Source organism: Halichoeres trimaculatus, unplaced genomic scaffold, assembly GCF_033239565.1.
Source record: "Halichoeres trimaculatus isolate MK-OKI-2021-1 unplaced genomic scaffold, fHalTri1.1 fHalTri1_scaffold_7, whole genome shotgun sequence".
NCBI classification, from domain to species: domain Eukaryota; kingdom Metazoa; phylum Chordata; class Actinopteri; order Labriformes; family Labridae; genus Halichoeres; species Halichoeres trimaculatus.
The window spans coordinates 8,225,940-8,251,702 of record NW_027437185.1 but is presented as its reverse complement, the minus strand read 5'-3'; the positions used below and the strand labels follow the sequence as shown (position 1 = coordinate 8,251,702).

The 25,763-nt window shown below is 40.6% G+C and overlaps 1 pseudogene; it reads left to right on the top strand.

Annotated features, from left to right (window-relative positions):
• Positions 1–25,763, top strand: part of LOC141793898 (uncharacterized) — a 75,426-nt pseudogene that overhangs the window by 33,246 nt on the left and 16,417 nt on the right.

The following is a 25,763-nucleotide window of genomic DNA, read 5'->3' as shown; positions in this document are numbered from 1 at the left end:
CAGAGATGTTCACATGTCATTTTTTGCGGGTCCAAGTCAAGTCCCAAGTCTCTGGTCACAAGTCCAAGTCAGGTCTCAGGTCAAGAGTCAAAGTCAAGTCTCAAATATTGAGAAAAATAAGTCTTGTGAGTTTTTGTCGTCTGCTGTGGTCTGGTCTACTAAGAATACTGCACAGCTATATCTACAGAAAGCATTTAAAGCATTCACTGCATTATTATCACTTCTGTCTATTAGCATACAGTATCAGCACTGATCAATTATAAAATGATTTTTAACAGGCCACTGGTTGATCAATTTTCATTTCTTCATCTTGCATCCAATAGAAAGAAAAAACACAATGAATGCTTTCCTTTCAAAGAAACTGTATTCTTCCAACATGAACATAGTTACAGTACATCTTGCCCCATATTGTGCAGGCTCAGTGGTTAAATGTGGTGGATCCAGCATATTTGATCTGTGTCGTGTAGACTTTGCAGTCAGCTCTCTTTTTGTTGGTGCCTGTTTAAAGTTTTGATAACCAAATTTAGTGACAAATGGTACAGCAGCAGCTGCAGGTCTGTCGCCATTGCCTTAATCAAGTGATACTACATGATGCTGTGAGGTGCATACCCAAAGCATATAGTAGTTACCACAGTTACCATGAAAAAAAAGAAGGAACCACATTAAGCTCAGAGCTTCTTCAATCTTAATATGCCAAGAAAGAAAACACAATGATTGTTCGCAAGTCTCAAAACATGAGTCAGAGTCGAGTCCAAAGTCTTTTGAGCACAAGTCCAAGTTAAGTCTAAAGTCTCTGCGTGCACAACTTAAGTGCAACTCCAGTGAGAGTCGAAAACTCGAGTCCCTATCTCTGCATTGAGCTCTCCTCCCTTTCACCAAAGGCTGGCCACCATTGACAGTTTACAACATATGACGACAAGCAACAAACTGAACATCGATGGCTTGGTGGGCGGCTACAGCTTGCAGGTGGGTTAACATTGAGGTCAACAAACGCTTTTTGGTCTGGAGAATGTATTTGAATTATCCTTATTTCTGATGAATAACTTCTGAGCCAGAAGGCAAAGCTCTCAATTTACCAGTCAATCTACGTTCCAACCCTTACCTATGGCCACAAGCTTTGGGTAGTGACCGAAAGAACAAGACTGTGGATACAAGCGGCTAAAATTAGTTTTCTCTGCAGGGTGTCTGGGCTCAGCCTTAGAGATAGAATTAGGAGCCCTAACAGCTGAGAGAGGTTCTGGGTAGAGCCTCTATTCCTCCATGTCAAGAGGAGCCAGATGAGGTGGTTCGGGCATCTGGTGAGGATGCCTCCTGGACACCTACCTTGGGAGGTGTTTCAGGCATTCCCAACTCGGAGGAGACCCTGGGGTAGACCCAGGACAGGGTAGAGAGATTATATCTCGACTGGCCTGTGAACGCCTCGGTACCCCTCCAGAGGAGTTGGTGGAAGTGGCCAGGGACAGGGGACCCAAATAACCGGTGGAAAATGAAATCAAACTTTTCTGGGGTAATGTAGGCTGCTTTGCAGAGTTTCTCCCTTTCGTACATGTTTGTGATTGGTCAGACGCTGCAAACACAGCCCATTGAATTTGAGCGCGAACTGATCAAGAGTGGATTCACTTACAGACTTGATATTCACCTTCAAAGTTACGCTAAATCAATGTGTCAACTCACACTGGAACCGTTCTGTTGTAGTACCTCTGCATGGTTGGTTCATTGTGTTGTAGGTAATACGCAGCCATTTTATTTTTAAAATAATGGAGCTGTGACGCATAAATTCAACATAGGGAAGATCAAATGGAACAGGAAGTCATGGCAGGAAACTACCCAATAAACACCCAGTGACTTTCAAAACAAAACAGACTGGATGAAAATCAGTTCATATTTTGCTTGGCCAAAAGGAGAAACTGCCATAATGAGTGGAGCCAGACCAGGAGTCAACAGGTTTGAGGTTTTACAGCCCAACATGAATGAAGAGAGACTTATCAGAGGACTGGGAAACATGTGAACTTCTGGGTCTGTGACTCCAGCTGTCTATCAGTCATGTAGCTTGTACATGCAGCTGGCGTGAGTTGACAAACACAGCCAAGACACAGCGCAACGGAGTCGCACTGCCGTATCACCGTATCTGGTGTATTTCAGGCGTAAGTCTGCCCAAGTAAAACAGAGGGATCCCAGCTGTGTTAATGCTGCTTCATAGTACAGGCCCCAGAACTGTTTGGACTCAACGACAAAACCATCATACACACGTAAATACCATAATACTTGACCCTAGACACCTCCCCTCTTCTCGTTTTTCACACTGCTTCCACTTAGTTGTGGATCCCCTACCTATAAACAAGCTTACAGGAGTTTTGCTTGTTGCCATTGCACTACTAAACAAACATCCTGGTAGCTGCTAGGTATGCGCATTAGTGACTAGCTACTGTTTTCTACAGACTGGCTTCAAATTTCCTTGTGCAAGGACTCCACCAGTTGATTTTCAATTTATGCCCAAAATTGTGACTAATCATGGCTAGCTGTGGAAATCCTTCAATTAATCACCATTTTAAGAAATCCTTTTGTGTCTGCCCTGATTGACTCCTACCCTTCAATTTTTTTGTACATTGTTTTCGATTTCAATTTCATCTTTGAGGTTGTGTGTGCTCACAGAAAAAGAAAGAAAGAAATGGAGTCACAGAGAGCACGGGACAATGGCAAACTGCCTTGATGCTTTAAAAGCTTCAGAGACAAAAGAAGCCAGAAACGGTGAAGGTTGTGATGAAATCCATGCCAGATACAATAAAAAAAAAAACCCTCTGCAATCAAATCTAACAGCAGTAGCCGGGCTGCAAATCTAAGACTCCCAGCACGACTCTGCAACATAATGCGCACTGATTTTGATTCCACACACTCTGATCTGCCCAATTTACCATTTTGTGTCAAAGAGAGGCTAAAGGCAGTGTTTTTCTGTTGCTCATTTTCCTTCAGATGTAATGTGTGACTCACTGACTTGGGTTCAAGCAGAGCCGAGCAGAGAGTGTGATTGTGTGCGGCTTTGACTTTCGTCTGCAGTAACAAGGTTTTGATCTCATGTGGAATTACTGGCATCTCCTCGGCCTAACCTCATGCTCTGCTCAAGATTAAGGGAATTGTGATTTTGGCCCACGTCTCTTTTGGCCCCTTTGATGAAGCTCCAGCTGTTGAGGGTATATGCATGCTTTGCATAAAGGCTTTAGCTTTAACCCAGAGTTCAGATGGAATCTATTTCACAGCACTTACCATTTCACATAGTAATCTGATATCTTCCTTCCCTTACTGAATCACTGCATCCCAACACTTCAAATGTATTCCTTTGATCGTATGGTCCTATAAGAATAATGCCTAATAAAATAATAACCTTTATTTATGTAGCACTTTCATCCCTGAGCAATCGAGGGATTTTGAAGCCTCGATCTTGAGCACCATGGCAGTTTCCAGGAATTGTGCTGCCACTATGTAAGCTACCAGCCAAATATATATGCACTTATCCATAAGTGATAACCACTTATTCTTAAAACAGAAGCTTACCAGTCCTTTAAAGACTAAGCTACTGCCGTCCAAAGGCCTTTCTTGAGAGGGGGAATGGCTGTGGGTGGAGGGCCATAGAGCACTGAATGATAAACCTTATAAATTTGTTTCCTTTGGATTCCAGTAATAAAGTAAACTTATTCAGGTGTCTGTATTTTAATTTACTGTTAGTGCGGAAACATGACTTTTACTTTTCTTTATTTGAGCGACAAACATCATCATCCTCCACTTTCTTTCTGTTAACTTTTGCTCTGAAATCATCTGATGAGTTTTCTCTTCTTTTTGGAAGTCCAATCTCAAAAAATTTGGTTCATGACGTAGTTTGCCAAAGTGGTATAGTTGTACATTGTACAGAATATGAGTGAAACATAGAGCAAACAAAGCAGATATCACTCGAGTCAGACAGTTCAGGTAGTGGTATTGAGGATGACTCAAGCAGAGACAGATGTCAGTTTACAACTGTAGCATCCATGATCATATTGCCAGTCTAAGTTTTAAGATTTTTAAATGAAGATGAATTTAACATTTTGAAACTGAATTTATTTTCTTTGAAAATGTATTTTTACTCCTTTGATCATTCAGCTCTCTATGTCCCAAAAAAAAAAAAAAAAGTGTTCACCTTCAGTTTTCACAAAGCAAAAAGTCATTTACAGATGGTAGCTTTGTTCCTCAACTGAACATGACTGATGTGAGTAGTTCTGTGAATTTGAATATTGAATCTTTACATTTAAGGAGTATCATCTCTTGAATGTTTAAAAAGGTTAAAATACAATCAAAAGTTAATTAATTCAGTTTCAAAACGTAAAATACAATTTCAAGGCAATTTAAACTCAGTGTCTTAAAGGGGCTGTTTGGAGTTGAAAATGATCTCAAAAAAGTCTCCCTTCTTAGATATATGCCTGATCGTAATCCACACTTCAAAATGAGATTATCAGCAGCAATATTACATGATACAGGTTATTTCAAAATGCTACTTCCTAGTTTCACGAGCAGGTCGAGCAGGACCGGATTGATTTTCGGCATGTCTAGGTCTCCATGACAACACCACGTCCGCTGACACAGTTTTGTAGAGAAAAGAGATTAAACACAGAGATCTGTGTTTTTCTCTGCTGAAAACAATTTCTGTGATTAATTTTGTAGTCTAGGAGCCTAACTGTCAGACAGAAAAAGGACAGAAGAGCAGAAGAAAGCTTAACGTGAGAGGGATAGAGGACAGTCTAAAGGCTAAAACACTAGCTAAAGGCTAACACAGGGGCAAAATTGTTTGTGAAAATGTTTATCCCAACCCCCATGTAGCAGTTACTCTGCAGTGGTCTAGACATAACCAGGATTCACTAACATTACACATTATGGACACGTCTCAGAACACTGGACTGCCAGCAGTGCTGAATTGACGGCTACTAAACTACTGCACAAACTGACAGTTTGCTTGTCGTCACATTGGTCTACAGATATGTGGGTGTACCAGGGCGCTACATGTAGCCTGGTACTACATTTACTTGTCACATTTCAAACCTTTACATTACGTAACTGTGGCCTACTGATAAGCACCTTACCTTAGTGCGTTGTTTTCCGTATGATCTCCATTAAATTCCAAAACCAACACGCCTAATTTAATTTTACAGGTGTTTTTGGTATTTTGGGGGACGGTTAAGGGTTAATTCAATAGTACAAACTGAGTATTTCAAATTTAGCATAGTTATCCTTATCAAGTTTTGAATGGCACATACCTCAGCCCATACACCCCTGTTAATTTGTCTATTCACATGATGAGCGGACCAGCATTTGGGATTTCAAAAACAAACCAGTTGTTAGTGGGAAAAATATTCATATATCACGTAGTCATGACATGGTGTTCATATTAAAGGGTTTATTAGTTTCACTCATGAGCTCTTTCAGAGGTTTGTGTAAACAGGATGAGTTTTTAGAGGTGAACATTGTCTGATTGACAGGCTTTAATTTCACTTCAGGAAACAAATCTGTAAATCAGCTCAGCTGTTCTGCACAACTTTGTCAGAGACCAGCCAGGATACCCACGGCGACTTATTAAATGTTGAATAACTTTTTTGTTTTTGGAAAAAGATTTTAACTATCTGGGTTAAAGCTGCAATGTTCCACTGATTGGACACATTTCCGTCACCACAGGAATGTCACCTATTAAACCACTAAGTGGGCGGCTGATAACCGGAGCTGAGCCAGGTAATGTTGGCGAGCTAGCTGAAAGTGTTGTTGATTAACACCTCAGCACTACCGGTTTACTATCACGCCTGATTCCTCTTCTTACTGCAATCTGAGACATGAGAAACATGGACTTAATTACATGATCCCATGCTGTGTAGGATGAAGAAAACATTAGAGTTGATGTAAACAAAACAAGTGAAGAAGTGAGACATTCTTGTTTTGGAGATGGAGGTTGATGATCTGCTGTGTTGAAAAGTTCTGTTAATACTGAACAATCTCTACATCCCCTGTTTGAAGTTTTTGGCTGTATTTATGTTTTATTATGGCAAGGACACTCACAAGGAGAGTGCTGATGATTAAAAACAATATTTTATGTTCTTTTTTCAGTATCTCTTATGGCTGTAAACAGTTTGCACAGGTCAGCCTCCTCTTTTTTTTCCCACATTAGAGGTGAAACCTGCGAACCTCACCTCAGAAATATTGCCAGCACCTGCTGCTCTCTGACCTCCACAACTCCACAGCCTCTTCATGACTTTAGCCACAGTTGGTTAATAGTTCTTGGCAGGGCTAAGAGACAATATATCCTTACATAATGGAGTAAAAAGGCCATTTTACGATCAGCTTTATGAGGCAGTTATGTGAGCAGTAAAGTTATATAACTGGTGTTGATGTTTTTGACCTCAGTGTTCCTTCAGGTGTTTGTAACCATACATTAAAGAAAGATGCGCTGGAGTGTTATAATGAAAGCAGGATGTAAACAGAAACTCCTTCAACCTCAAACCTTGTATCATGTCACTCTGAATAAAACATTTACAGACGAGAAGAGAAGAAGATCCTCACCTTTACAGCCAGCAAATTCAGCACAGCTCAATAAATCTTTTAACTTTTTCTCAATTCTGGTGGAGTATAAAGGAAACCTGCCTCAGGAAAGAGGTGACCTGGAACCTTGGGCTGCCCAAGCCTCGAGGCCTGATACCACGGCCAGGAGGGGCAACTCCAGGTGCATGATGGGGTGCTGGATCAGTCAGGACAGGGGTGGCCCTCTCTGACAGAGACACTGAGCCCAGACAACCCTTTAATCCTGCAGCAGATGTTTTCTACTCAGTGATTTGGCTAACCCCCCTCCATTTAGATTCCAAAAGATTCAGAAAAAAAAGGTTTAAAAAGATTAAGCAACAACTTTTAACATACTGACTGAAACATTGCATCCTGTGTTTGATTCAAGTCTGCTCATCAGAGTGTTTTACTCCTTAGAGACGGTTAAAGTCACAAAAAAGCAAGAACTATTACGGTGAAACTAAAGATGCCTTTCAACCACAACTTTTTGCACAAATCAGTTTTTTTTTCATCTTCAAGAGCTAGGGTCTAAATTTAGATCTGGGATAACTGATGTACCCCTTGAAACAACCCAGCCAGCGGGGTGGTACAGCACTAACGTCACACACAGCTGGGGTTGACTTGGTTCAATAACTCCCTAAACAAAGGTCTTCTTTGAGCCTGATAGTGTGAATGTGCCTGTCAGCTCCCTGTGTTACAGTTCAAAGAGTGACCCTCTAAACTGGGGACCCTGTCAGTGGATATCCATTTAAAAGCATCGGTTGGAAAATGGAAGAAGTCCTCTAAAACATACTCTAGTTATATTTTAATATATATCCAACAAGCTAAGAGTAAGGACCCAAATGGCAGACTCCAGTTGGGTGAACTAAATTAGAGAGATTTAGGCCCCTTCATGACAGTGTTTCATCTGAAAACACCATAAAGTGGTAAAAAAAACTGCGTTTAGACAGACCTGCTGAGGGGCTGAAAATGCAAGGGCCTACAGATGGCGCTGTAACTGTCTTGTCCAGAAGCTGCTTTTGGTAGATCTCCACCGAATGACAGTTGAGGTAATCATCTGGTGTATTGGCAAAAACTAAGTACAGACGTAGAGTAACAGATGCTTATTTTGTTGAAAGACAGTCGGCAGATTCAGCAGAACATCCACAACACGGCAATCCACGACAATTGTAACAACAGTACTGTTGTCCTGTTGTATGCACTTGCGTGAAGCAGAGTGTGATGTCAGCGTTTCCACTGAAATGCCAGCTTACTGTTTACACGACAATGATGTCGACAGCGTTTCAGTAAAATTCCACTCCGGAGGCCGTTTTCTAAAGTTTGTGTTTTAGGTCTGATAAAACACTGTTTCCATGTGAATGCGAGACCTAAATGCAATAAAACTTTTGCATTTCACCCTAAAACTGTTGTCATATAAACTGCCCCATATTCACAAAAAAAGCAAAGTATAACTCAAAATCACAGCAATAAGGCTGGAGCACCTTACTACAAAAAATACAAAATAAAAACACAGAAAAGGGCTGGATTGCTATACAGCAGAAAAACTATTAAAAATAAATAAATAAATAAACAAAAAAGAAAAGAAAAGAAAACTCAGCAAATGGCCGGACGCACTTGACCATAAATGGGAGATTGAGGCACAGGTACATGACATAAAGCACAACAAACTGGCTCAAGACTAAGACCAAAGCCTTGTACACACAGGCTGGGTCTTGTCAAAAACATATTCCCACTCATTCACTCATTTATTTTAAAAAATACTTTCACTACATGCAGCAAGCAAATCTGCCTAAAAATTCGACTAAAGGTCTGCCAAATTTATATTTGGCAGTGCTTCCAGACGTAAAACCAGTGCCAGCCAATCAGAATGAGCCCTCATTATTCAACTGTGACGTTTGAGAATTAAACCCCCTGTTTACTGGCCTCTACGTGAAACCAGTTCTATCCAAAATCTTCACTTTGGCCGGAGTTTTCAGTTTCATTTTTAGAGACGTTAAATTGTGGTTTGTGTGGACGACAGGCCACATATGCGGTTTCCCAGATACCTGGCTATGTGTGGACATAGCCTAAGGTAGCCACCAAAATAAAAGGATAAGGTCTGGTAATACAGCTTTTACATTGTTTATAGAATGAAGTAGAACAAAATACTCACTCAGAAGGCTTTCCTGATGCAAGCAGTGCTTCAGGAGATATTTAGATCCAAAATCATACAGCAGACGTCTGTATAATGGGATCCACTGGGGTATAGACAGCGCCGCTCCTGAAACTGCAGTAATCGTCCAAAAACTCATGTTTTTCACCAATATTTCATCATAGTTTGCTTGCGTTTCTCCTCTATTGCAGTGCCGGCTCGCTCCACCGATATTGTTGTCACTGTACTGACCTCTGAACTGAAATGTTTTATTCGGGTTACTCACGCATGCGCAGTACGGCTCATTGTTTCAGCAGCGAGCGGTGGCTACACATGGTAGCTTTCTTCTTCCAGTTTTGTGCAAAATGTACGAATATCTATCAGATGAAGATGTCGTGGAGGAGTACTTTGAATATGATGGGTGTCCTTACAGTTTCGAGCCAGAGTATACAGATGAGGAGCTCATCGAAAGGAGGACAAGGAGGCAAAGAGAAGAACAGCTGGCCGGACAGCGACAAAACGCTGCACGTCTGTGAATAGAAGGTTCATGCGCAAGCAACCGGAATAAAACATTTCAGTTCAGAGGTCAGTACAGTGACCACATTATGGAAGGAGCGAGCCGGCACTGCAATGGAGGAGAAACGTGAGCAAGCCGTGATGGAATATTGGTGAAAAACACAAGTTTTTGGACAATTAATGAAGTTTTAGGAGTGGTGCTGTCTATGCCCCAATGGATCCCATTATATGGACGTCTGCTGCACGATTTTGGATGTAAATATCTCCCGAAGCACTGCTTGCATCAGGAAAGCCTTCTAGGTGAGTATTTTGTTCTACTTCATTCTATAAACAATGTAAAATCTGTATAAACCGAAATTATCCTTTAAATCCACACAAGGAAAGGGCTGGAGACAATCAGGGAGGGATGAACAATCAACAAGACAGGAAGTAAAACTTAGAACAACACAAAATGACACAACTACAAAATAAAAGCTGACACACACACCGGAGACAAGACAAAAATCAAAGAAATCAAAGTTTACATCTGACAAGGCATGGCACTATCTGTCAAATTTAACATCAGATAAGTATTAAATGATAATTTAAGGTGTTTGAGAAGGGAGCATCCCACTTAAAGTTATCAATCAACAGGGTTTCCATTGATCTTCTCGCTTTAAACAACCAGTGTTTCGCTGGACGAAGTCAGCTGTTTTCTACAATTCAACAAATCCTTCTGCAGTACAATAAAGCAAGTTCAAACCCAGCACATGCTGAATACCCTCGATGCTATCAGGCTAACAAGGGTGTTACAGAAAACAGGACTGGCCTGTGTGTCTCCTTCTATGGTGTCACTTTTGCTGAATGACGCCCATCTTTACCTCACCCTCCTCTATTGGTCTGCAGATCTTGGACTTCTGTCTTCCTTCCTTTTCTCTTTCTTCCTGGTGTTTTTATGATCCTTTTCTTCACTCTACCACATACGTCACACTAAGAGATGCTGTGGATTCTCTTGACCAGCTAGCCTCTGCCTGGCTTTGTTTTCCTTAGCAGTTCTTTTTATACTAAGTGGTGAACTATTGGTTGTAGCCATGACATGACACTGTGAGTGAGAAAGCCCTCCCATTAGCAAGAACAGGCACAATGGTGTAAAACATTACAAATGCACTTTACAGTTTCAAAAATGTGGAACTGGCCCTTTAAAAATGGGAGCAACAGATCATAGCGACGCTTCATGCAACCTGTTACCATGCAGGTGATAGAGAGATGCTTTCAATCAGGTGTTGGTTTAACATCTTCTGAACTCAGCAGCCTCTGCAGATGTAAAACACTGTTGTCTCGATTCTTCTCTCTACTTCGGTGGTGTTTTTGATTCATTTCAGTCCCTGAAGCTTCCCCTGCTCCGCTGTCAAAGCAAACCAACCAAGCCCTTTTACAACACTGAAAGTTTCTGATTTCTCAAAGGTAAACATGAGTTTCATTCTGCAGCAGAGTTCATCTCAAAAACATCTCCTCTCTGAACTCCATCTCCTCCGAGCTCTCAGCTCACTCAGCCTCCTTTCCCTCTGAGTTTTTCTCAGGGCGTGAACCGAACAGGAAGTGTACTCCCTCATGTGAGCAGAGCTTGATGACAGCAGTATGTGGATACACTTAAAACCAGGAAACAGTTGGAGCCTGTCACAGCTTCCAAACAAAATCAACAAAAGTTATTAATCCACAGCTCAGAGAAAACTAATGGAAGCCCTGCGCAGTGATTACAAAAGAATCCCAGGACTGGTTAGTATGATATCGAACCTGTCAGTCAGTGGAATTCCCAGTCCCTGAACCATGGATAAATTCTGCAGGAAAATACATTTAATCAGCTCCAGAGCTTAACTTCTTCTTCTCCATGTGGTGTACAAGTTGTAAAACACATGTTGGCATACTTTGGAAATCCCTGGAGTCACCAAATAACTGTTATACAGAGGGCTGTGTGTTGTTTGAATAACAAACAATTACAGAATATTAGCTTAGCTCCTGCAGCACATCTGTTACTCTGAAACTGCTACAAAATCCCTTAAAGTATCATCTGTCCTTCTGTGTTAGATTAAATCTTAAACTGTGGCATTGTGTTTACCCCCCCAAATATGGTTTCATATTTTGTATATTGCTCATTTTATCTTTTTTCTGCAGGAAATTAAATCCTGTATGATTTTTTTGAAGTAGATCCAAGCAATACAACGCCTCACAAAGCATGACTGCTTCTTATTCAGGTCAGATGTACTTTCTTGGCTTTATCATAAACTTTGCAAACATTTAGGAATAAAGATGGTTAATAAATGATTTATTCCACCTATTAAATTAAATTAAATAATCCATTGAAAAAAACAGTCTGGGCTCTAATTTTGTAGACCAGGCGCAAGCGCAGGCGCACCTGCCCTGGGCCGGCCTTCACCGCACGGACGGGGTGTGACCGGCGCACTCTGCAAGTTTCCTGCAGTGCCAAGAGAGGCGCAGAGGAGCGCAGAGGTGCGTGTCCACGCCTCCCTCCGTGCAAATGGCAGAGAGGGAGGAGAAAAGCCGTGAGTAGGTTTAACACAGCCGAGCGCTGTTTTCACCAACCAAATGAGCACCTCTCCTCGCCTTTAAATGCCCTGCGACCGAGGTGCAGCGTCTGATTGGTCTGAGTGATCCCCAGCACCGCGGAAAGTGTCAGACGGTCAGAGCCGCTATCCCTGCAGCAGGAGAATGGACAGGCGCCAGGCTTGCGCCCCCTGCGCTGAGCCACTAAATTAGAGCCCTCTATGTTTACCACATTTTTTCGTGCGCATTAACTCTATGGACATAATCAACATCTGACTGTGTAAGAAACAACAACAACAACAACAAAACCTTTTGAAATCTTTGGTTAAGTTTGTGTAAGGAATAATATATTGTTAGCGGGGTTAGGAGCTTGTTCACCCTTTTGGGTCTTAATTTTAAAAAAAAAGAAAAAAAAAGAAAAAAGTCAAAGTAAGGGATTTTAAATAACAAACAGATTTAGCTTGAGGGGGTAGGTCATTCTTAGCTCTGTGATTACCATATCAGCTAATCTGAGAGGGTGCATAGCTTTATATGGGGTTAGAAGGTCAATATATACTCAGTAGCAATATCATGTAGTGCTTCTAAGTTATTGATAGAATTTTGAAATCAATATCAAAATGGACAGGAAGTCAAAGTACAGAGCTGAGGATTTTAGGTGATCATTTTTCCTGGACCAGCGGTCAGTTCAAGTGGAACATTTTAAACTAGCTCAAGTGAACAGAAACCTGAGGCTAAAAATCATCACCGTAAAATCAATAGCATAAGTAGGGACTGGGAACAAAATTAAAATCAATGAAAGATAATACAAAACCAGATGAATGCTAAACAGATAAATCAATAAATAGGACAGATACATGTTCTTTGAACTGTGATAATGATGCAGCCGGATGCTAAAAAAGATAATTATTACAAATCAAAAAGCAAATTAAAAAGAACAATCTTAAGTCAAACACCAGGAGAGGACTCCATGTTTTTGTCCAGAGGCAGAGTCCAACAGTTTTGGTGCATAAAAACAGAAAGCTGTCTCTCCAGCAGGACACATCAGGAGCATTTGGAAGGAAAGCACTCAAGGACCATAATGATCCAGCTGGAACATGAAATAAATGAACATCTGTAGCTGTAGTATGAAGCAGGAAGGCTGAATGGAGATTTTAAACTTATCTTGTGGTAAACTAATGTACATGCATTAAGTTGACAGAAACCCTGCAACGAAACCGTGTTCTGCTTTGATTCTTTCACACTGAACTCTTCAACTGTACACTATTGATGTCCCATTGTGAGATTTCAAACTGCATTAAGTTAATGGAGGAGCTTGAAAGGCATGGGGTGTAAACACACACACACACACACGCACACACTCACACTGAGCTGCTCCATCCTACCAGCTTCACATACCATCTCAACCCCACTGTACAGCCCCTCTCCGCCTCTACAATAGCCGCTGACAGTGAATCAGAGGTGAAAACATGTTTTCACTATTTCCCCTTCAGTGGGTGACATGTTGCTGATGAGGCGTGTTGAAGATGCTAATATCCATCCTAAAAGTTGGGGTGCAATGAACATGGTTATGTAGTAAAAATGCTGGGTGGTCAGACTAAATGTGCAGATTTTCAAGCCTGGACGTATTCATATGTTGTAAAAAATCCCTGAATCTGTCCGTAAACTGATCAAAAAAGTGTTCTAAAAACAGCATGGGATCTTCAAGGGACTTGCTGAAATAATAGTCTCATTGCATAAGCACCTCTAACTGGTTCATGACCATTGCCTGTACATAGAATGGAGAGTGTGGCCCTGCCGTTTACCATTTACGGTTTTAAGGCCAAAATACCCTGTTACAAATTTCCCCATTGACAAAAGACTGTGAGGGATTCTGGGAGAATCTGAGTGGAGCTAGGTAAAAAAAATATTATTATTATTTTATTTTTTTTCTTTAGAGAGTTTAATCTCTTCTCTCCCCATATCTTACTTTTCCAGAAAAAAAAAAAAAAAAAAAAAAAACAAGAACAGCAGCTGTCAATCATCATTTAAAGTGACATAAAGCCTCATTTTTAACCTCATATAACTAATGAAAACAAAACTTTTCAGTAAAAAGAGGACTTAAATACAAGGCAGCCAAACGATATCTTCATATCACCACAACAATCAGACGTGAGAAACATTTCTACGAGGTGTATTCATTATTTAAAATTTGACCACAGCCCATCTGGAATGACTGGGGGGATTGATTTTTTGACCTACACTGCAGCCAGCCACTAGGGGGAGCAGTTTTAGTGGAAACCTCACTTTATGCTGAGCAAGATGATTGTTTTTTTTTTTTTTTTTTTTTTCCTTTTTTTTTACAGTCTATGTTCATGGCATGTTGTAAGAACAGGCCTCAAATACCAAGGTCTGCTCATAGGTCTGTCCCAAACAGGCCCTTAAAGAACCGGCCAATCAGAGGGAAGGGGTTTGTGGAATGGGGTACCTTAAAATAACAAGAACTACCTCAAACCATTTCAGAGAGAGGCTGAACTAAGGCCTTTCTAAAACCCCAGTGTGTGAAAATATAAACGTTTTTAGCTGTGAAACAAGCTAAAGCTACTACAAAGAAGCACAGTCTTCCCCCTCTTTAAACCATCAGTGCATATGGTTATTCCCAACCCCTCTTTTTTACCCCCTTTTGTGATGGTATGAGAGAAAGTGACCTGTGATTGGAAGATGAGAAACAAAGTATATTTATAGTCATAGATTATTAGACTTTTTGTTATTCACAGCTTCTCTTTAGTGAGATTATTTGGTCAATAACCACAAAATACTACTTCAGTATGGTAAATGTTATGGTGACCTGTTCTTGTGCAGATATTTTAAATGTTTAGCTCAGCATAGTAGCATTTATTCATGCTGTAATGATGGAAAAAAAAAAAAAAAGCTTCTCCAAAGTCATGAAGTCTTCATGGGTTTTTTACTTTTTGTCTGAAGTTTGCATTATGAGAGCATTTTGACCATGCATTACTTAATGTTTTGACTGAACTTCCTGTTAAAGGCTTGCATTATAGAGCAGCACACTGTGTTTCTGTTCTCATGAGCGCTGATTTATCTGCATCCCTCTGAAGATGATGTAACACCTGTTAACGGAGCCACGCTCGGCCTGGTTTCCTGTGGCGAGCACCTCCTCCCCGTTTCCTTTTGTAAAGGCTGCCAATTGCTGCTGTAGCATCTTTAAAAGAAGCGGAGGAAGTCAGGGAACAGTCGAAGCAGGCGGCGGAGACGCTCTTTGAAATCTTCCTGTTCGCTCCGTTGATTTGTGTTCTGTAAGTTACCTGACCGGAGGTTTCTCAGCTGAGGAGGAGGGCAGTCTGAGGGTCACCGTGTGTGAATATCAAACAAGGAAGTCTATGACGAACATAATGAGAGGGTAATTAGCATGCACTTTACTTTAAATACAAAAGTAATCAGTGAATCTCAAGAGGCTGCGGATGCTGAGAGATGTTACGCTGGGTCTCATATTTATCTTTGTCGTTATCTCTCTGACGTCTGTCTGACTTCCTGTCAAACGTCTATTTCAAGCGTTTACTCTGCAGCTGCTGATATTCCAGGTCTAATGGGAGTTAAACACGCACACAGACGACAATAACATCTTTGGTCTGGGTTACATTTTTCAGGTGTATGGTGTGAATACAAGATCAGCTCCTGATAGTGAATAAGATCGTTGTGTTTGGATGTTAGGATCTGGTTGTGTGGTGTAGTGTTACTGCTAAGAGTCTCTGTTTTCCCTGCTGTGATGTTTTTGTGTTCTCTACCGTGCTACTTCCCAAAGGTTGGAAAGGCTACCACAGCTTTCAAGCAGATAAGAGAGAAACAGACACAAAGACAGGAACAGTCAGTAGATACCTAGAGGTCTCTACTGAGCACAGCAAAACAAGATAAATAAAGCTGGACCGATCAATCAATCAATGTACATGTCAGTGGGAGCAGCACTCACGGTCAACGCTGGAGGCTGAGGCTGGAATGTGGCCTGAAGGGATGAAGATGACTAATTTAACACAGTGCCTTCACACCAAGAGAAGTTATCTAAAACCCTGCAGCTGTTTCACCTTTGCCCTAAAGTTACAAATAGCTGCTGAGAATCAGCTAAACCCATGATGAAAACAATCTCTCTGACAATACCTCATGTGTCACTAGGGTTCACTTTGAGGGTCATGCACTCGTTCATACTGTGTCAAACATAAAGCTGTCACAGGCTGTTTTCTGCCACTGTGACCACAGCAAAGATCTGGTTGAGAGTGTGAACTCTCACTACCTTTGTGAACAGACAGGATATACTAAAACTGAAGGCTTAAGTCTCATTTTTACCCAAAATTCTTAAAATACAGAAGCAGAAAGTATCTGATATTTGGAAGGACTCAATGTTCTTTTTTTTTCTCCTACTATCGTGTGAGTTTGTTTCATACATGTTGAACAGTCAAGTGATAAAGCTCTAAATCTACCCTCCCTACCACCAGGAGAGTACACACCTCCTTTTTTAGACTTAAGGGAATAAGCGTCACATTTTCAGCCCACCCCTGACCAACAATGAAACATAATTTAAGAATGGATTCTGGCAGCTAATAGCAGAAGAGATTGTGCATCATTTACCACCACTATCTGCTCTAACTAAATGTCTACTTCACAAAGAAAATTGCTCTTGATATTCAAGCACAAAACCTGCTCCAGTTTGGACCAGATTGTGACTGAGATGAGCTGTTTACATCTCCATTCTGTGCTGTGCAGAGCTCTCCTCTATGATCTCATCCTACATCTATCCATCCATTATCTTTACCCCTTTCCCCTTCAGGGGTCTCAGCAGGGCTTGAGCCTCTCTCAATTGTCATTGAGCAAAAACAGGTCACCAGCCTATTACAGGGCTAACATGTAGAAACAAACAGCCAGTCACACTCACGCTGTACCGGGAGCAACCAACCTGACAAGCATGTTTTTGGACTGTGGGAGGAAGTCAATGTACCTGATGAGAACACAGACAGGCACCGGGAGAAGTACAATCATTCTCAATAAATTCCATCCACATTCATGACATATTTGTTAAATACTATTTGATATTGGACACCTCAAAGGGCATTACCCCGGTTATATCATGGTCACTTAGAAAGAAAGAAATATTATATAAATTATTATGTTAATGTTATGTAATGTACAGTTAAAATCATCACTTTTTTTTGTTTTACAAGAAGCTGATTGGACTATTTAATATCTCTTGTTGTGATGCGTTGCTAAGGTTACCAACTCTGGCCACAGAACCTGCAGCTTGGTCAGCCGCAGCTGTTATAATGGGTCTAATCAGTGGAGGGAAGTGAGATGATTGCTTGACGTTTTGTTACATGATAAAAAGTATCATTTCAGAGGGCAGGTGCACCTTTTACTGCTTGTGTGTGTCCAGAGGGTGATGCGAAATTCGGTTTCAAATAATCAAAATCCACAGGTAGTTTGCTGAATTGTTTTTTTATTGCGAAAAATATAACCCACTATTCACTTTGACTATTAAATAAACTGTGAAATAACATGTTAACGTGTGTTCTGAGTTTCTGTTGCCAGGGTTACCAACTGGCGTTCGATCCAGCCCAATAATTTAGGCCTGAACCACACGTATATGGATATTTCTTTGATCAGATATCTTTGTCCTTGTTTAAAAAAAAACTCCATCCACACCACAGAAACATCTCTGTCCATACGAAGAGGCCAAACTGAAAACGATCGCCTCTGAAGCCTGCAATGCCATGCCTGGTCGATAAGTGGCAGGTTAGCAAAATGTGAAAACCATAGAAGAAGAACGTTATGAGCATGCGCAATCAAACACTGACTTGTTGCTAGGCGCTTGATGTCATCGCGTCAACACCAGCTCCGTTTAACACCGCTACACGGATCCACTCAACCAGATATTTTTTTTATTTCTTCACTTTTTATCCGTTTTTAAAAATCTCCCTTTATGTGGGTGAAATCGCCTTGTTCGAGTGGTTGAGAGGCCCAATCAGACAGAAAAATGTGCGTTTAGGAATATATCCATATACAAGTGGTTCAGGCCTTAGAACCACCAAGCTATTTGACCGGAACTTTTTTTACAGGTGTCTTACATCACTTTAAACAGACACCCTGCAGCCAATCAGAATCAAGTATTCACCCAGACCATGGTACAGATCCTTCTAATTTCTTGGAGCAAGCTGTGATAAACTTTTGAACAACAAACATCAAAAGCCACGTTTCCACCAAGTAGTTCGGGTCGGTTCAGTACGGTTTGGGACGGTTTGGTACAGTTAAGCCTGATCCCGTTTGCGATTCCACAGCAAAACTGTGTCCTCTAGTGGTAGGCGGCATGTAAGCAGGATGCTGAAAGCCACAGCTGTTAAACAATAGCATGATGCCGTAGCAGCGCGACACAAGTGTACCTCGCTAATGAATCCAACAAAGAAGAAAAATGCGACACAGTGAACAAAGAGCACCCATATGAAAGGGTCCAAAAAAAAGTGGGACAGCTCGTCTTGGTTATTTGAGGATCCGTCCCGGGATACGTCAGTGGAAATGCCACAAAATCCGTGCTGTACCGAGGTGAACTAACCTGGTCTGCTGGTGGAAACGCGGCTAAAGACCCCTTAGATGGGTTTAGTCCACAGCAGAACAGATTTGTGTTAAACTCTCATGACAATGTAAAGTTCAGTGACTCTTGTTTTAAAGTTTGCTACATTTTTTTCCTCGGTGTTTCTCTTCCACTCTGATGATCTGTTACAGATACCTGCAGGATCATTATTTGTCAGTAAAGCTGTTAACTTATGAGTAAATGACTATCTCAAACTAATCTTTGAGAAAATGAACTCTTGGGCATAAAAAGGCACAATTTGAAATGATTGTAGAAAATATCAACATTTCAGGCATGCTTTTTATTTCACAGGTCTTTTCTATGCCCTGTCTTTTACAAGTAAGGAAGCAGAGTTTATGACTTATACTTCAACCTGTCAGCAGGGGGAGCTCTGAGTCTGCGGGCTTCACAGTCAATTCTTTAAAAATACATTTTAAAAAAAGTCTTGAAGTGTAACTTGTTTTTGTATACAAATGAACGGACTTGATGATCCTCTGACTTTTACCTCTGCTGCTCTTTTTAGTTCAATGACCACTTTAATCTTTAGTTTACAACTACATCCTACAAAACAAATGCAACTTGCATCATCTAACAGCTTTGGAGTTTATAGATAGTTAAAGAGATTTTAGCTTGCAAAGAAAATTTACAGAGATGAAGAGAGTGTTAAATGTTTTCATAGTGAGGCTGTGAGCAGGTTGATGAAAAGAAAAGCCTGAGAGGGATGCTGGTGTAGTGAGGAGTGGTTTCTTTGTCACAGTCTCCTTCCTTCCTTCCTTCCCTTCTCCTTAGCTCATTCTCCTCCTTCCTCCATCCTCTCCTTCTTGAAATCTGCCTTTTATTCTGCTCTTCTTTTGTCCGAACGTTCTCCTCAGCTCACACTGCTTATTATCTGATGTTCTGAGAGCACGTATGCGAACATGGTTTAGTGTATGAATAAACCATTCTGCGCCTGGATCTACTGTGGGTTCTTTTTTCTCTCTGTTTGTCCGTTCGTGTCCCTGAATCTCTCATGGTTTTCCTCCTGTCTGTCTATGGTCGGCTTCCTCCGTCTCCTCTCTCTTGCTCTCGTTTTCACCCCACTTTTTCTCTCGCTTGACATCAGATGAGTTCATTCCCTGCCCAAGAGACTCACCACCCACCTACAGCTCCCTGACTGAACTCCACAGCCTAAAGAGCCTCAGCGTTGAGATTCAATTTGTTCTGATCCGAGCAAGGGGCGTGTACGCCATCATCATATCATTATGTTAGAGAAAAGAGACAACGCCATGTCAGCCAGCGAGACAGATCAGCTCCTGAATGTAATCATCCTAATGCCCCCCAGCAGAGCACCTCACCCAGGATGTGGGGTTATGGTAATGGAGCGTAAGGCTGATTGAGATTTCAGTAAATTAATTAGGCCTCAGGAGAGGGCCGGGCTAAGGAGGTGAGCTGGATTGGAAGTGCAGAAGGCGGGCGAGTCGGAGGGTGAGGATTGGGACGTTGCATGAACAGAAAAGAAAAAGAGGAAGTTGGAGAAGACCTGCTGAGATGAAGAGGAATGTGCAGGGCGCGGGTAGAGGGCGGAGACAGGAGGGCTGGGTAGGTTAGGGGATGGACTGGGGGATTTTTTAGAAGTGTGAAGCAGGAAGAAATAAGACAAAAACAGAATACAGTGACCCTAATTACAAAACACCTTTAAAAAATGAAAACCCACCTTACTGTCTTATTCACAGAACCCCAGACTGAGAAAAAGGAGAGGAAAACTGGAGCGATGGGGGCAGGATGGAGGATACAACACAGGGAGGAAACAGATTGAGACACAGACAGACAGAGTCAGACAAGCAATAAGTTCAAAGCACAGAGTGTTGAGGCGGAGACAGAGTAGCTTCTGGTCCCTGTGTAAATGTCAAGCTCGCACTTCCCCCATAATGACCCCTGAATCACCGACAAGTCAGACCAGAGCATGAGGAACAGCCTGCTGACTCCATTATCCGTGGGCAGGTTCGCCCCGGGCGCTGGCACCGCAAAGACTGGAGACCCAGAGGTGGTGCAGTCAGAGGATTAAAATCCCATCATAAAGTCGTCCTACAGAATACAGGACAGGGTTCATCACAAATCCCTCCCGTTTCACATGTCCCTGCAGTGAGGAGTCTGAAATACATTACTGCTACCAGACAGTTTGGTACTGGAAGAATTTCAGACACACCATGACAGAGATAGAAATGTCATTTTAAATCTCTGTTCCACTGCGAACAAATCGTTTGAGTAAAAGTGAAGTCCTTATAGATTATGAGTAATATCCCCATCAAATGTCTGACTGCATCCTTAAAAACGACTTTAAAGACACCTGCATTGGCATTTATAGTTGGCATTAGATAGAACTTTATTTTATGGCTTTCTTTTGCAGTTTTGGGATTTTTTTTTTTTTTTGCTTTACTTTGTCTCACAGCACAGCACCTGTGTTTTAGTTCTGCTTTAAAGCAGTCGATGTCATTTTGATAATGCTATTTCCCCTGGTCTAGATCTTTGCTTCTATCACCATGAGATGTACATCACTGTGGACATAAAAAAAAGTTGTCTTGATGAGAAAGGTTTCTCCTTTCTTTCATTTAAACATGTTCTGTTTATACATCATACTGCAGCTTTTGACACCGCTACATAATTATACGATGTAGGCATCTCTGAGTATGTTTGTAAAATGATCGAATTAGTCCATCCCATAAATAGTAAACAAATGATAATAATTGAACAAATAAATAATTGAAATGAAAACAGGCCCCCAGAGGAGGAAAACATGTTTGTGAAGCAAGAGAGTCTTATGGTGAGAATTACTGAAATAAGTATTTTCTAAAACAACCATTGGAAAAAAAACAAACCAAAAAAAAAAAAACAACAACTGTAATTGATATTTTTTTTTTATTTATCTTTTTTTTAAATTCTTTATTTTATTTTATTTTATTTATTTATTTATTTATTCAGTTAGTTAGTAATTCATGCCTGGTACCACATGGGTACCAGTAAGATGACATGAAGTGTAAAGAAAGCAAACATTGCAGCAATAACAAAATATGTTTTGTATTGCGCGTAGTCATTAACATACTTTGCAGGAAGGTAAAAACCACATATATATATATATATATATATATATATATATATATATATATATATATATATAAGTGTGTGTGTGTGTGTGTGTGTGTGTGTGTGTGTGTGTGTGTGTGTGTGTGTGTGTGTTTGTGTGTGTGTGTGTGTGTGTGTGTGTGTGTGTGTGTGTGCGTGCTGCAATGTAAGCCTCAATGTAAAGCCAGTGATCTTTTACAGTGGAATTGAGTAGGATCCTCCCATGAAGCAGTCTCTCTCTGCAGATAAAAGACTTACCCTAGCTTTGACAGATAATGTCCTTGTGTGGTTGGATGTGTCCTTGGCTGTAATTTCCCTTATCTTTCTGTATAAATCTGAAAAGAAGATGTACTGTAGCCTTAAAGCATTGTTATCTCAGTATATATGTTTTAAGAACATACTGGATACAGACAGAACAGCACATGTTCCCTGAGGACAAACAGAAACGTACTGATTCAATCTAGTTTGACTCTTTCTATGAAATGTGCCAAACACAATGAAATATTCTGACATCTTTTACAACTTGTGCTACATCAACTTTCACTTGGACTTAGATGTGGACAATCCCCCTAAACCATGTCTGCCCTTGGATTGTCAGTGTTTGACTTGTTTTTGTTCCTGCAGTGAGCAAATATTTGTTAAAGAAGATGAGGACGATCAATTCTTTTTTTTAGTTTAAGTTATATATTTTAAGTGTGTTTGCTCTGTTTTCCTTGATAGGACAGCAGAAGAGGGGCAGAAAAAGTATGTGCCTAGGAGTGGAGCCAGCAACCAATGCTATGAGGTCCTCAGCCGCAGTAAAGTGGACACACTCTTAGACAGCTGGGCCAATGGTGCCCCAATACAATGGATCTCTAACACTTGATAACAACAAAATGATCATGACTTTTCTACATTGAACTTTGCATATCTTTTTATATTTTAATCTAAAGCCAAACACATTTATGTGAGATGAACTTTTTATCTATCTATCTATCTATCTATCTATCTATCTATCTATCTATCTATCTATCTATCTATCTATCTATCTATCTATCTATCTATCTATCTATCTATTTGTGTTAAAGGGTGGTTGCATGGGTAAAATAAAATGTAAACCCCAACTGTTCTTTAAAAACAACTAGGGATACACTGTAATAATGGAGTAAATCAAAAATACTTCTGTTTTAAAAGGTGAAATGACCTCAAGAAGGGCTGTTGTGTGTTCCCTGTCCCTTATTCTAACCTCTTTCTGAATTACTTTTTTTTCAGCTTCTTCTTTTTAAAGCTCCCCACAGAGTAAACTTCCTTTCCTCTGATTGGACAGCCCACTGGAGGCTTCTGGGGCGAAGCTACGGGCAGACCTTGATGTTTTGCCTGCTTTTTCAATGTATCACCAGTTAGGAGGTTCTCATGTGATGACCTCATCATTTCAGCTTTTGCTATTTCAAGAACAGGCAAATATGATAAAGTCTGATATCCCCTCTTTAAATCCCAGCTACTGTTAACTTTTCTCAGACTGTGTGGGTAAAGCTCTCTCCTTAAGCAAACCAGTATTTTTTTTTTCTTCCTGTTCTTTTCTTTCAGACATCCTGATTTTGCTTAACTGCAGTCTGGTTGATCCTGAGGGCAGTCTGAACTATTTTAGGCACAGAATAAAATAATAGAGAGAGGGCTTTAGAGAGGGACTCAATATTTTTATTCAGTTGAAAAGTTCAGATTTTTGGCCTTTTGTTAATTTGCTCATTTACTCCACTGATGACAGGTATGGCTTAAGGAAAGTTACATTTTAACTTCAGACTTATCAAGACTCCTCACAGTTTGGCTTCAAGTAATAAATACTTCAATGCTACTTCTGTCATTTTTGTGTTACTTTTAGCATAAACACTTTTGATCACTTTACAAAATGATTCAGGGATTTTAACAACATACGTATTTGTAGCAGTTTGAAAATGTGTAAAGGTTAAGTGCATTTGAATATCCAGTGTTGTTACTGTATAACCATATTTAAACACTAGAAAGCAGAACACCCCCTCTTTAAAGATGGATGGAGCCCAGGTTTTCATTAGGGCCCTTAAACACCCAAATAGTGTTTGTACTTGACTAAAATCAGACCCAGCAGTGCTTCTTCCCTTTTGTTCCAGATGTCTTGAAGTTTCCAGGATGTACAGCAGAGCATCTGTTTTCCCAGAACGTTTAAGAACCTTTACACATTTCAGACCCAGTAGATCTGACACAATCAAAAAGTGAGATGTACTGCAGAACACTTCAACTCACAGAGCACCCATTTGTGCGGTAACATTTGCCCAGTTAGGGGATCAGTTTGCTGCCAAAAGAACTCCCTGACCTGTCCCGGAGCAGTTTTTCTTTTATCTTTTTAAACCCTGTCTCTGCGTTTGGGAAATGTTTCAAGGGTTGGACATGATAAATGTAGACTGCAGCCCCAGGAAATCAAACTGCAGTCATCAAACAGCGCTCAGTAAAAAGGGGGAAGCTAGTTACTCCGGTTACAAAAGTGTTGAAAACCAAATTTTTCACTTTTAATAGACTCTCAGGAGTTTTCCTCGAGTGACACAGCGCAGAAACACTGCCACATAAAACGGTGCTTTAACAGGAGACCTCGAATAAATCAGTCAGACTTAACACACCTAATTGGCTGTTTTTTCCCCTTTTATTATAAAACATTCCTGTAAAAATCCACAGTTTAATTTAATCAGTAATCAGTTATCACACAACTTTTTTTTATCTTCTCTTGGGACCTTTTCAACCCACTGTGATCTGTTTAAAATCTGATTTATCCCCTTCTCTTCAGTGGTACTTCCACTTGTGGGAAATATAAAACTTGAGGGCTCTATAAATCATCTGAACCCCCCGTAAATCAAATACAGCGCAGTGTGTAGGACGATATTTCTCCTGCTCCAGCACTTAACCCTTACCTCATTTGGGGCAGCAGCTCAATAATGGGCACAAGTTGAGGACGGGTTGGGTTTGATGCTTTTACAGTGGACAGAATATCAGCTGATCATTTAGAAAAGACTACCAATAAATCACGCTTCAAGCTAAGTTTGGGGACATCATCCTTTTGCCTGAATAAAGCTCCAAAGCCTTCAAAAAACAACTTTAAATAGAGAAGTTAAAGTAGAATGTGCTGACCTGTGCCACAGCTTTAACCTTTGGACCTGCTGGACCAAGACGAATGCTAAAACACATCTTGTATCCACTGGATCAAAATTGTGATACCAAACTTTAGTATCTGGATAACTGCAGCTCCTACTCAGCCTCAGGTTGAACTCGGCACAGACGACTGGACATCTGCACCTTTGAGCTTGATCAGACTGCTGTTAAATGTTCCTCTTTCAAGTGCAAGGTGTGAAGCTGAGGTCTGGTGCTGCTGCAACAAACACTTTCTCATGTAAAAGCTGCAGGATGTATGAGTTGTTCAACTCAGAGGAAAGATCAGCTCAGAGGATGGATATCAATTTCAGAGTCAATTGCAGAGCCAGTTATAGCAAAGAATTGACCAGAAAATAGCTGTTCAGATAGATTCTGGCTCTGAAAGGGATGTTGAAGCACTGAAAATCAGTGTAAAGACTCCAACCTCATCATTTTCACCCAACTCTGTGAGTTTCCCCTTTTTTCGTTATACATCTTGGGTTATGTCTCTTGGCTCATCACTCCTGAGTGTTTATTGTGATTTGTTTTGAGACAATTACCTTAGTTGAAAGACTAATCATTTTATTTTATCTTACTTTTTTTTAGTTTAAAGAGGCTGTGAGGAGGCTCTGTTTGAATAGGACTGCATCGACAACTTTGCCCCAGAGTTGTGAGCACACTGTCGTGAAGACGTGACTCTTAGCAAGGCATATGTTCACTATGAAAAGTGAATGGTGATCAGATCTTCTTTTAAAAACTAACTTTTCTTTGTTCAAGATAACTTTTTACTGGATACAATACGACAAGGAATTGTATTTAAAACATTTATGTAGCGTTGTTGTCTGAAACATGACAACAAATAAACATCTTAGGTTGGTACCATAGTTTAGTTGCTGTCTATATTTAGTGCAGCTGGCTGTCCGGTAGGGCTGGACAATTAATCAGATTTTTATCGTGATTTCAATTTAGCCATCTGACAATCATAAAAACAATATAATCGAAGAAAAACTTAATATGAAGAAAGAATTAATATGCCACACAGTGTAGATGTATGCAAGTTCCTGTGCTTCATAGCTCTTCTGTGTTCCATGTGCAGCCACAGCGAGTGTGTGTGATTTATGTGTATCAATAATACTGTATGTGCCACTTGCTGGTTCTTTAAAGTTGTGTTTA